This window comes from Heptranchias perlo, chromosome 3 (assembly GCF_035084215.1).
Source record: "Heptranchias perlo isolate sHepPer1 chromosome 3, sHepPer1.hap1, whole genome shotgun sequence".
In the NCBI taxonomy this organism is placed as follows: domain Eukaryota; kingdom Metazoa; phylum Chordata; class Chondrichthyes; order Hexanchiformes; family Hexanchidae; genus Heptranchias; species Heptranchias perlo.
Genome location: NC_090327.1, coordinates 127,221,996 through 127,236,037, shown reverse-complemented (window position 1 = coordinate 127,236,037; position 14,042 = coordinate 127,221,996). Strand labels below are relative to the sequence as shown.

General features: G+C 41.6%; 1 protein-coding gene across 3 annotated transcripts in view; it reads left to right on the top strand.

Moving 5' to 3' along the window:
* The window catches only part of LOC137320216 (solute carrier family 66 member 2), a 58,986-nt gene that overhangs the window by 25,601 nt on the left and 19,343 nt on the right, over window positions 1-14,042 (top strand). The window lies entirely within an intron of this gene.

Here is a 14,042-nt window from a genome sequence, read left to right as displayed (position 1 = left end):
ACTGATTATAAGATATGAATTTATGCTTCACTGGTTTAACCCTGGAATAAGTGTTCAGTTTCTTCAGAATTTACTAGATAATTATAGAATGTTAACCTGACTTGTTACAATAAACATTTGACAGATTTGCACTTCCACAGTTGTTGGTACTGTTATTAATCTTGTATGTTGGAAGTAAACATTTAGTAAAGTAAGAAATTAATGAGAATTTTTTCCCTTTATTAACAGCTGTAATGTTTATGCTGAAACTCTGCTATAATCTAGGCTTAGCATTGAAATTCTCATGGCTGTTTTTGGCACATTCATGCTGATTGACAGCTCCACTAAAAATATTGGGGGGGAAAAAATTTTACATGTCCATGCTGACATCACATAAATATAGATGTTAGATGTTGCGTGTATATGCATTCACAGAATTTTTAATCACTGTTTTCAGGTCACTCCAAGGTCCCTCTCTTCCTCTACACCTCTCAGTATTCTCCCATTTATTGTGTATTCCCTTGCCTTGTTTGCCCTCCCCAAATGCATTACCTCACACGTCTCTGGATTGAATTCCATTTGCCAACTTTCTGCCCACCTGACCAGTCCATTGATAGCTCCCTGCAGTCCACAGCTTTCCTCCTCACTATCAACCACATGGCCAATTTTTGTACCATCTGCAAACTTCTTGATCATGCCCCCTACATTCAAGTCCAAATCATTAATATATACCACAAAAAGCAAGGTACCTAGTACTGAGCCCTATGGAACCCCATTGGAAACACCCTTTCAGCCACAAAGACGCCTGTCTATCATTACCCTTTACTTGCCACTGAGCCAATTTTGGATCCAACTTGCCACTTTCCTTTTGATCCCATGGGCTTTTACTTTTTTGACCAGTCTGCCATGCGGGACATTGTCAAAAGCCTTGCTAAAATCCACGGGCTGCATCAAACGCATTACCCTTGTTGACCCTCCTTGTTACTTCCTCAAAAAATTCAATCATGTTAGTGAGACAAAACCTTCCTTTAACAAATCCATGCCAATTGTCCTTGATTAACCCGTGCCTTCTAAATGACTATTTATGCTGTCCTTCAGAATTGATTCCAATAATTTGCTTACCACCGAGGTTAGACTGACTGGCTTATAATTACTCGGTCTATCCCTTTCACCCTTTTTAAACAATGATGCAACGTTAGCAGTCCTCCAATCCCCCAGCACCACGCCTGTAGCCAGGGAGGATTGGAAAATGATGGTCAGAGCCTCTGCTATTTCTTCCCTTGCTTCTTTTAACAGCCTGGGTTACATTTCATCTGGGCCTGGTGATTTATCTACTTTCAAAGATGCTAAACTCCTGGGACAGCATGCTTCATAATTACTGCATGTTGGGGAGGGAAGAGAAGTAGTGAGACCTGTAAATTACGGACACCTTAGGGACTGGCATCAGTTTTTTTTGCAGGTGTCCTTATTTTCAATATAGTCATTGTATATACTGTTTTTTAAAAAATAATAATTTTAGGTGGAATGGGGCGTTCTTTATCCAGCATCTCGGATAGGGTCATGCAAGCATTCAATCTCGGAGTGGTTTCTCGGCCACTATGGATGCTGAGTAAAGAGCTCTCCATTCCACAAAAGCCGTTTCTTTCTCACAACCCGCTGCCGCTTCACGCTGACCTGCGTGTCCCGTATTATATATAAATATTGGGACGACCAAAGCCATTGTCTTCGGTCCCCGCCGCACACTCCGTTCCCGAGCTACTGACTCCATTCCTCTCCCTAGCTACTGTCTGAAGCTGAACCAGACCATTCGCAACCTTGGTGTCCTATTTGACCCTGAGATGAGCTTCCGACCATATATCTGCTCCATCACCAAGAGTGCCTAATTCCACCTCCGTAACATCGCTTATCGTCGCCCCTGCCTCAGCTAATCTGTTGCTGAAACCCCCTTCCATGTCTTTGTTACCTCTAGACTTGACTATTCCAATGCTCTCCTGGCTGGCCTCCCATCTTCCACCCGCCATAAACTTAAGCTCATCCAAAACATCCTAACCGTCCTGTTCACCCATCACCCCTTTGTTGGCTGACCTACAGTGGCTCCTGGTTCGGGAATGCCTCAATTTTTAAATTCTCATCCTTGTGCTAAAATCTCTCCATGGCCACGCCCCTCCATATCTCCGTAACCTTCTCCAATCCTACAACCCTTTGAGATCTCAGTGCTCCTCCAATTCTTGCCTCTTGCACATCCCTGATTTTAATCGCTCCACCATTGGTGGCCATGCCTTCAGCTGCCTAGGCCCTAAGCCCTGGAATTCCCTCCCTAAACCTCTCCGCCTCTTTACCTCTCTCCTCCTTTTAAGAAGCTCCTTAAAACCTACCTCTGTGACCTCACCTATCCTGATATCTCCTTAGTGGCTCGATGTCAAATTTTGTTTGATAATTACTCCTGTGAAGCACCTTTGGGACAGTTTAATATGTTACGGGCACTATATAAATGCAAGTTGTTACATTGTAAAAGGGTTTGGTGCATCGAAGGCTGTTAGTCCGTAATTTGCGAGTGTCCGTGGTTTCAGAATGCCTCTTGTATATTTTACCATGTAAGTTATTTTGGTCTCTCAAAGTGTCCAATTTTTGTAGCTGTCTGTTTTATAGAGGTTTCACTGTGTATTTTTTCAATAGGAAAGAAATGAGGTTTCTCCTACCTGTTCAAAAGAAAGACTTGCATTTATATAGTGCTTTTCACGACCTCGGGATGTCCCAATGTGCTTTTCAGCCAATTCAAGTACTTTTGAAGTGTAGTCACTGTTGTAATGTAGGAAACACGGCAGCCAATTTCTGCACAGCAAGGTCCCACAAATAGCAATGTGATAATGACCAGATAATCTGTTTTAGTGATGTTGGTTGAGGGATAAATATTGGCCAGGACACCAGGGAGAACTCCCCTGTTCTTGTTTGAAATAATGCATTGAGATCTTTTACATCCACCTGAGAGGGCAGATGGGGCCTCGGTTTAATGTCTCATCCGAAGGATGGCACCTCAGACAGTGCAGCATTCCCTCAGTACTGCCTAAATTTTGTGCTCCAATCTCGAGTGGGATTAAATAAGGGTTTAAATATTCCTTTGTTAAACAAGGCTCCTTCTGTAGGGTTTACAAAACATTGACCTTGATGACAATTTAGCAACAGTAGGCAGTTAACATGACATGCTGAGCACAAAAGTATTTGACATAGATGGTGCTTTTTGAGTGTGCAGAGTTAAGTGATTTCTTCATCCATTGTCTGATCCATAACATCAAATAACAAAATTATTTTTCTTAAATCGTGGAGAACTGCACAGCATGTGTGTGTGTATATACAAATTGCCATGGTAGCAGTGACTTACAGGAAGAATTAATATTAGATCATAAAATCTACTTGTCTTTCAAACATGCAGGTTTTGTGTTTTATGGCACAAAAGTTTATTTAGTAGAAATACACATCTCTGTCTTATCTAAATGAATTTTAAATTCAAACAGTAAGGTGGGGTTGCAATATCTTTAGTTTGTTTAATGAATAATGGATTTTTTTTTGTTTTGGCCAGGGTATAATACGTTCTGTTTTTAAAAAAAAAGTAATACGGTCTTGGTCCTGTAGGAGTCAGCATTTGATCGTGATTGCTATAAATCTAAATAGCTACATAATTTTTATCCAAGCAGATGCTATGTACATAAATATCTGCAATATAAATGCATATGTTAAGTGTAATGAGGATCTGGTACATCGTGATTCAGGCTAATTTTTCAAAGAAGAGGGATGCAATATTGCTTAAAACAATACTTAATCATTTTAGTTCTATTTCAAGTTTTGATTTAAAACTATACTTAAAAACAAAATTTTTTTAAAGCGCCAATGCTTACCAAACCTACATTCAGCCTTGGGGCTTTTGTTGTTCTGTATATTAGCTCCGCTTGCACCTAAACCATAACCCAGCATGAGTCGTCATCCTTTCACTTACTGCAGAGTATGGGGAGGAAATTGGAGGAGGAGCAGGGTAAAAGAAACTAAACTGGGCAGAACATACTTCCAATACTCTTCACTCTAATAGTTTTTTGAAAGAAAATCGGGAGAAATTAGTTTTTACCAGCTACTGGAGATTTGCCATGTCACGTCTCTCAGAACTGAGTTGTCGGTAGGTTGGCAAATGGACCTCACTGGAAGTGCAATCACCACCCTTCCTAGTTCTGGCAGAACTGTAAAGCGGTTTAAATAAAAATCATTAGTCCCCAGCTGGATTCTACTGAATTTTTAAAAAAAAGTTCCACTGATTGAGGAAAGACTATGGGCCGCCCATTTTTCGGTTGCTACTCCTCTTAAGGCCTCAAAATGGCGAGCAGGAAGCATGCGCACACTTCTGACTGGAAGTGTGCCGCCCGCCATATTGGGTATGGGCAAACAAGAGGCGACCTTTACCCCTGCCTGAAGTAGGTGTTGGCTCATTTGCATATGCAAATAAGGGGCCTGACGCCTGCTTCAGGTCCTTGCTCCAACATTGGCATTTCCCGAGGCAGCCAGCACTGGGGAAACCAATCCTAAACATTGCCTAAATTTTTTTAAAAAGCAAAGTGCTTACTTCAATATAGTTGGATGATACTTTTAGATCTTTTAAGCGAAACTTCAGTTCTTTCCAATACTTTAGACGGCAGCTGCTTCGTCTTGTCACCAAACCTGAAGCTGCAGCACCTCAATTGGGCTTGCATATTTGGACATACTGGATCAATACAGAATCCAGAAATGTTTAAGCATACATATCAAACATACATAATAAATTTTAATAGCCATCAGAGAGCTAGGAGCAGCTGTATCTTCTTCCACCTCTATCTCTAAAAGAAGCTTGTAAAACATCAGTAAAAAAACTTAATGACATGCTAACTGTAGAATTGAAAGGTATTCAGTAATCAAATTGTCATTCTTTGTCAGCATATCAGTAGCCTGTTTGACCAGGGATATCACACCCAGTTCTGTCCTTGCCAAACATTGACAGATGTACAATTCTAAATAGTAATAATGAGCATGAAGCCTGGCTTATGGTTAACTCTCCACCTCCGGTTAGAGAATATTGGGGGCAGTTTTAACTGTGGCTTACATCAACTAACTTAGCACAGACCAGGATCAAATCTGGGAGCTTCTTAGTCTATATGACTCAGTCTTGAGCATAAATCCCTCCTAATGGAACGTCCACTGACAAAAGCCAGGCATTAAAGGGAAGCTGTTTGAAATCCCAATTTAAATGGACAGAAAGAAACATTTTTGTTTAGCTAATGCTTCAGTGTAGTTTTTTTATTTGCAGATGTTTATTTATAAATTTATTTTGCAGCTATTAAGTGTATGAATTTAATTTTCCTTTTCATCGAATCCTGAATTGTGTTTAAAGGATCAGACCACAATGGAATTTTTTAATAATGAGAGAGGCAGCAGAAACATTGTTAACCAATATCACAGAAACTGACTGAAGAAACTCTTTCCAAGAGTTCTGCACTACAGGAAGATCCTTAAAGATGGGATCTGTAAAGTATCTCTCACAATACAAACTTTTATATCATCTCAGGCTGTGCCACAACATCCATCTGGAAGTTACACCAAATGCAGCCCCATTTGACAAGCTACTGTTGCCTTATTGCTGGGCGTGCTATAGAAGCACCCTATCACCCTAGTTGATTCTTTAAGCAATGCAAGATGAAAGAAGACATGACCAGGAGATCAGAAGCCTCCCATGCTGGACGAACAACACCTGCCATGATGTCACCAACCAAATCTGCAGGCCTTGGAACACCTATCTGGCAATTAGCATAAGTAACTGACTCCACAGACAGTAGGTCAGCAGGGCCATCATTGCAGAGCTGTGCCATCTGCTGCAAGGATACCTGTAGTCAACCTGCACCATAGGATTGGTGGCAATCAAAGTCACTAGTGCATTGAACTTTAGAACCTCCATCTTTCCAGGCTAGCAAAGAGATCACCTGCTGTATCAGCCAGTGATGCTGCTCACGTATCGTACGAGTAACTGATGCATAAGTCATCATAGGCAGCTCCTTCTCTCTCACCTCCATATGCTGCTCCTCCTCACCTAACCCTTGTACTGTACCCAATGTTACCTCCTTTAGCTCACTAACTACACCATCCAGTATATCTGTAGCTATGTGGGTGTTTTGAGATGTTAGTGAGGGGGAACACAGAGTGCTGTCTTGCCCTGGCATGCATCAGGCAGCAGTTCTATGCCTACGATTACAGAAAAGTGTTTTATTGTTGTCTTCAAGAGAAACCCCTTCCAATAGAGCTCATATTACAAAATACTAACTGCATGTGCTGTTTGTGTGGTTGTGTGCATACCTGTGTGACAGTGAGTGAGAAAGAGCACAATAGGTGAGATCTGAATGATAATGGCCCATATCTCGGAGGTGTTCAACTACACCTACTCTTACTCCCTCATTGCTCTTAATTATCATTCAGGGTGGCCTCCTCCAAGTGAGTCAAGAGCTTGTATTTTTGGGCCCTACACCAGTTTTGTCTGTTCCCTTGTCTTGCAAGTTGCCTTGTGCCAACAGAGAAGTAGTCTTGACATATGAGTTGACAGCATAGTGACAGATGTATGCTGAAGCCCATTGTAGGTGCCATACTGAGCATGCATCTACGTTGTGTTAGTGCTTTTATGTGTGAAGACCTTTAAAGTTGTATGCCAATGCTTTCAAATGTAAGTTACTGCTGTTATGTGAGGGTTTGGCATAGCCCAACAGTAAATGTGCAACAGGTTGCTTGGCAATGCTTTATGGCATTCTTGCATGGACTATGTACCTGATCATTGTTACTGTTGGGCAGACTTACTTTGGCAGCTACTGTCAGGTGTTGCCATCTTCTTCCACGTCAGTTCTCAAGTCTTGTGGGTAGTACACACACAGTTGAGCCTGGCTGCCACCTCCTGCCTGGCATGCTGAGCTCCAGAGAGGTTGCCCTGGAGTGGCAAGCAAGGAAATCTTCACGCCCACTTCATGCAACAGCGCCTCTATTTTTGCCAACCATCTATTGCTGCACTGCTCTATCACTTGCCCACTGATTCTGTTTCCTGCTTCTGCATTCACTGGGCTTGCCAACCATTTTTGCCTCCCTCCCTTATACTTTCTGCTTCTATCTAGCAAATCTCTGCATTAGGAGCACTAATTTATACAATCTACCTCATAATGTAAATTAGACTGAAGAGTTGGTGAGAATATCCCCAAAAATTGCTGTAAATAAGCTGAATTCCTCATATCCATCAGTGTTTGGAATGGAATCTAAAGGTCCTTGGATAGAGTATCAGTAACGGGAAGCATACAAGGGACCTAGGCTAAATTGGGTGTTGAGTGTGGGGTGGTGAGTAGGAGACAATATAGGGATCTGTACTCTTCAAATGACTACCGATGGAATGGAGTGTTGTCACCATAAATTTTAGAGTAGGCCCACTCGAGATGAGGACCAGTCCCGTCGCTGCTCCATACCAATCAGCCGTTAGTAAAATCCTTAATTATGGTGTTACGCTGTATGGGCGTTAAATGTATTATACATTTCATTGTATGGAAAATATTATTGCAGATATGTTGGCAGACAGCAGAATTCCGCTACAAATAACTACAGCTTTAGAGTCTTGTTCATCAGTCTCCTTTGTGCAGATTTGCTACAAAGCGGCCCTAACCGATGCAGATAGGATCACTGGCTCACAGAAAGTCCCTTAGTGGCACCTTTCCAACTCATTGATGATACTTCACTGTCTTTTATTTCCAGCTATCAAGTAAATGTAGTTAATGTGCCATTTTGTATCTCTAAAGTAAAGTTCAAATTGCATGCATTTCCTGATTATTAAGCTCTCAGCAACCTGCTTCAATTTCCTCTAACCCTTTCAGTAAAAAAATGTAACTTTTATATGGGCAGTTACAGCACATTTCTAGAGCTAAAAGAAATTATAATTCAAAGTATGTTTGAAATAAATTAAATATTTATTTTAGGGGGAAAAAATTGTCATTGCAATCCTTAAAAAGGTGAATCCAGTTTCATTCCTGAATGTGCCTTGCAGTAGTAGACAGTGGCATATCATTGAAATTTAGAATAGTTTTCTGTGTGCTTCTTCATGTAATGGATGACATCAGCATGGTGGGTGGTTGTGGACATGAGAAGCATTTGCACCTTCAGCATTTTTCTGTGGCTAAAAAAATAAGGGGCCGAGAATTCATGGAACCAAGTTCCTCCCCAAATTCCATCTCTCCTCCTGCTTTCTCCGGCCCAATAATTTCATGCCCCATATTCTCAAATGTAATTTTGACCTATGTAAATGATAATCATTGTTAAAATTCCAAAATACATTATCTTTGATCACAGAGGTCACTTAAAGGTTTTACAGTTGCTGCCAAAGTGGTTTTCCTGGTGTTTGCTAAATTTGGTAAACGTTTAAATTCCTTTGTGTCTATATTTTTCTTTTTACATACACATTTGCTGCTTCTGCCATTTTGGACATGTTTGTCCAATCTTTTCATAAATTTTCTGGTCTTTTTTACATATAGTTAGACTATTGTTATTTCACAGCATTCAAAAGTTCAGTTTCAGTACAGCACAGAGGTCATCCATAAGTTGCTTCTCTCTTCCCCATCCCCATTCCGGTCTGCCTCAAGCAAAAATGGGTTCAGCACTATTATGTCCAGTTGCTATTTGACACTCCAGCCAGAATTCTGGTGACTAGAGATCATGAAGATGTTAGTTTGCATACTGTATATTGTAAGTAATTTTCATTGTTGTTTATAGCATCACTATGTACCTTCTACTAGTCTCAAGTTTTCACAGTTCTATGACAGTAAATTACATTATTAGTATTTTTGTTTATATTTTTACGGTCTGGGTCACATCCAGGAGTATATTTTCCTCTTGCGTGTAAAGTTAGAGTTTTTTTTTTCACTGAACTGTTATTATAAAGAAGATAAAAATATACCTCACTGATAAGGAAAGAGCAACCTTTAACTAAGTACAGTTTGAATGCTAGCATTCCTCCAGTGCATACTACCAAGTATAATTGGCACACCTGAGACTGAGGGGTTCAAAAATAGTTTTCTGTTGTCAAGTTGTCCATGACAGTCATTGACAGGATGTTGCTGAGTACGTTTTAAACTAGCTATGTAAGACTGAGAGTCATGTAAAATGTACAAAATAAAAGCCTGAAGCACTGTTGGTAAAATCTATTTGCTGTTTTCAGGTGCAAAATATAAGCCTGGGCAGAAGCTACCATTGTCACTTTACAGCTTTTGTCTGACTTTACTATTTCAGTCAAGTTTTTAGCGGTTGCTTTCTCTTTCCCTGCGGGTAAGTGTCTGACCTCCGTTTGACTCCTTCCTGCTGAGATAACGACTCAGTGTGGAGATCATGGGTGTAAACCAATATCCCACCATTTTATAATGCAGCATATTAAAACATCAGTGCACTGAGTCACTGTACTACACCTTGTTAGCATATCACTGTACCACTTATGCTATGTAATGATCAACATTCTAATTGGTTAGTGTGAGGTTTTCAATAAAACTTTATACAAGTTTAATTTGGCTCTTGTATTCATTTTTATGGCCATATAAGTCTTTTGCCATAATTTTCTGTACTTTTGCTCATCAAAGCAAGGGATGTCAATAATGGGGAATGGAATCCTTACTAGTTTGAGGCATGGGTGTCAACATTAAGCATTTCCATATTAGGCATAGTACAGCCAGCTACAGTGTAAACTTCCTTTACTCTGTTCCAATAATGTACCTTAGCCTTAACTTCATAAGAATATCCTTGTTGTACTAGTTTGCATCTTTTCATCTCCCACACGACTTTATGGAGTGAAACCCAACTGTCTCCTTAAACCCCTGCACCCCACCCCCCCGCCCTCACCTCCAACAACAAGTATGAGGAGGTCATGGACGTTCTTTGTCACTAAGATTGAGAACATCTGTTCAGCTACCTCTGCTGCATTTCCATCCCCACCATACCCACCAAGCTAAATCACCCTCAAGCCCCCCCTCCCACGCCTTAATCCTGAACTCGCATCTTTCTCTAGATTTTCTCCTATCTTCACTCCTGCTCTCTCTGAGCTCATCTTGTCCAAGAGACCCAACCCCTGCTCCCCTGACCCCCCATTCTCACTAAACCATTGCCTACCCAACTTCCCTCCTTGCCCCCATGCTAGCTGACTTTGTGAATGGTTACCTCTCCACTGGTACCGCTCCCTCCCTTTCAAAAAGCCCACACTCAATGCCTTTGTCCTTTCAAACTACTGTCCCACCTCTAAACTCCTTTTCCTATCCAAAGTTCTTGAACATATTTTTGTCTTCCAAATCCGTGCCCATCTTTCCTACAACTCCATGTTTGAATCTCTCGAATCAGGTTGCGTCCCTACCCAGCAATGAAATGGCTTTCAGCCAACTCACAAGTGACATCCTCAGTGCACCATGGTCACGGTCACAATCACTTCTCGTTTTTCTTAACTTCTCTGCAGCCTTATATACAGGGTTGACTATACTATCCTCCTCCAACGCCTCTCCATTGTTCAGCTTGGGACTGCTTTCGCTTGGTTTTACGCTTATTTATCCAGTTGTAACCAGAGCATCTCCAGCTCTGGCCTCTCATCCCGCCCCTGCACTATTAACTGTGGAGTCCCACAAAGATCTATTGTTGCCCCACTCTCCCCTCTTCTTCCTTATCTACATGCTACCCCTTGGCAACATCATCCAAATACATGGGGTCAGGTTCCTTTTGTACACTGATGACACCCAGCTCTACCTCACCACCATCCTTCCCTACCCCTCCATTACTTATGTCTTGTCAGACTGCTTGTGCAACATCCAGTCCTAGATGAGCCGCAATTTCCTCCAGTTAAACGTTAGGAAGACCGAAGCCATCATCTTCGGCTCCTTCCACAAACTCCAACCCTTGCCAGTGATTCCATCCCCCTCCCTAGCCACTGTCTCAGGCTGAACCAGCCTCGCTATCCTATTTGTCCCCAAGCTGAGCTTCCAGCACTATATCCGTTCCATCACAAAGACTGCCTCCATAACATCATCTGCCTCTACCCATGCCTCGGCCCATACGCTTCTGAAACCCTTATCCATACCTTTGTTACCTAAAGACTAGACTATTCCAATGCACTCCTTGCCTGCCATTCCCCATCCTCCAAAAACTCAGTTGCTCACTTCTAACTTGTGACACTCTATGCAAAGTGTCTGGCCAAACCATGCCACATGCAAATTTAGTAAACCCAATTGTTAGGGGAAAATCCCAGCATTTTCATCCAGTCTGAATTGTACCTATCCTTTTTTATTAGAACAGTTTGATGCATAAGGTTATAATGGGGCAGAAAGCAAGTATTAAGCATCACGCTACAAGAAAAGACACAAATGCAAGGAAAAGGGGAAATCCAGCGGACTATTAAAAAGCAACTGATGCAAAGAAAGTAATGAGATGCAAAAAGAGAATATGAAAAAGAAACTTGCAAGGGATATCAAAGCTAACAGCAAAAGTATATATAAATATATTGAGAGAGTGGTAAAGGGGAATGTGGGTCCATTAAACACAGATGCAAGTGAGACTCTAATGGACCAAAAGGAAAAGCAGACTTGTTAAATGAGTACTTTGTATCTATTTTTCACAGTAGGGAACCCAAAAATTAAGTGGAAGAACTTAGTAAATTTACATTCGGTAAAATATACCGATGGAGAAAATAATGCGACTTAAGATGGACAAATCTCCTGCAACTGCTGATTTCCACACCTAGGTATTAAAAGTGAGGAAATGGCAAATGTGTTAGTCCTAATTTTCCTCTCTAGATTCAGGAATTGTGCCTGCAGATTGGAAAATTGTAAATGTCACTATTATTTAGGGAAGGAAGAAGAAACCAAGTAACTACAAACCTGTCAGTTTAACATTAGTTGTGAGGAAGTTACTGGAATCTATCATCAGGGACAGAGTGACTGAGTACTTGGACAAGTATGAGCTGATCAGAGACAGCATGGATTTGTGAAAGGTGGGACTAATCCAGTTGATTTTTTTGAGGATGTCACTGGCTTGATGAATATGGGAGTGCCTGTGGATGTTGCCTATATGGACTTCCAGAAGGCATTTGATAAGATTTCGGACAAGAGGCTATTAGCAAAAATGAAAGGGCACATAATTGGAGATAAACTTGTGACATGGGTTGGTAATTGTTTGGGAGGTAGGAGACCAAATGGGGATAAAGGGAGCGTTTTCTGATTGGCAGAATGAAAAGTGGTGGTCCTCAGGGATCTGTACTGGAGCCTCAGCTTTTCACCATAAATATTCATGATTTAGATGAAGGAATAGAGAGTTGTATATCCAAGTTTGCAGATCACACTAAGTTAGGAGACGTAAGTTGTGTAACTGGAAATAGGAAGTTAGAAAAGGGATGCAGACAGATAATTAGAGTGGGCAGAACCAAGGTATTTATAGTTCAGTATGGGAGGTCATCCACTTTGGATCAGAGAAAGATAAATCAGAACAGCTTCTTAATGTGAGAGACTAGGAGTGTGGAGGCACAAAGGGATTAATAACAACAACTTGCATTTGTATAGTGCCATTTAACGTAGTAAAACATTCAAAGGCACTTCACAGGAGTGTTATCAAACAAAATTTGACACCGAGCCACATAAGGAGATATTAGGACAGATGACCAAAAGCTTGGTCAAAGAGGTAGGTTTTAAGGAGTGTCATAAAGGAGGAGAGAGGGGTTTAGGGAGGGAATTCCAGAGCTTATGGCCTAGGCAGTTGAAGGCATAGCTGCCATTGGTGGAGCGACGACAATCCGGGATGCGCAAGAGGCCAGAATTGAAGGGGCGCAGAAATCTCGTAGGGTTGGAGGTGATTAGAGATGGGGTGGGGGGGGAAGCGAGGCCATGGAGCGATTTGAAAACCATGATGAGACTTTTAAAATCGAGGTGTTGCTGGACCGGGAGCCAATGTAGGTCAGCAAGCACAGGGGTGATGGGTGAACGGAACTTAATATGAGTTAGGATACGGGCAGTAGAGTTTTAGATGAGCTCAAGTTTACGGAGGGTGCAAGGTGGGAGGGTGGCCAGGAGAGCATTGGAATAGTCGAGTCTAGTGGTAATTTAGGTGACCATGTACACAAATCACTAAAAGCTGGCGCACAGGGACAAAAAGTGATCAAAAAGGTTAATGGAATCTTAGCCTTTATCTCAAGGGGGTTGGAATACAAGTGAGGAAGTGGTGCTTCACTTGTACAAAGCCTTGTTTAGACCTCATATGGAGTACGGTGTTCAGTTCTGGGCACCACATCTTGGGGAAAGATACATTGGCTTGGAAGGGGAGGCAATGCAGAATCACCAGAATGATACTGAGGCTGAAAGGGTTAAATTGACACGTTTTAGAAACTTGGTTTGTATTCCCTTGAGTTTAGATGGTTGAGGGGTGATCTAATCAAGGTGTTTAAAATGATAAAGGGATTTGATAGGGTAGATACAGAGAAAATATTTCCTCTGGTGAGGAATCCACAACAAGGGGACATAATAAAATTATAGCTAGGTAATTTGGGATGGTAGTGGAAATTCTCTCTCTTCCCCCACCCACTCCAAGGCTGTGGATGCTGGGTCAATTGAAATTTTCAAGATTGAGATAGATTTTTTTTTGTTAGGTAAAGGTATCAAAGGATATGGAACAAAGGTAGGTAAATGGAGTTGATGTACAGATCAGCCTTGATCTAATAGAATGGCAGAAGAGACTCTGGGCTGAATGGCTTACTCCTGTTCCTAATTTCACTTCATCCAAAACTCGTATCCTATCCTGCACCATGTTCAGCTCACCCATCAGCCCTGTGTTCACTGACCTACAATGACTCCCAGTTCCCTCAAGGCCTCAAATTTAAAATTCTTGTCTGTGGCCACGTTTCCCCCCCCCCCCCCCCCCCCCCTATATCCGTAACCTTCTCCAGCCCTACAACCCTCCAAGAACTCTGCCTCCTTCCAATTCTGGCTTTTTTTGCATCCCCAATCTTCGCCCCACAATTGGCG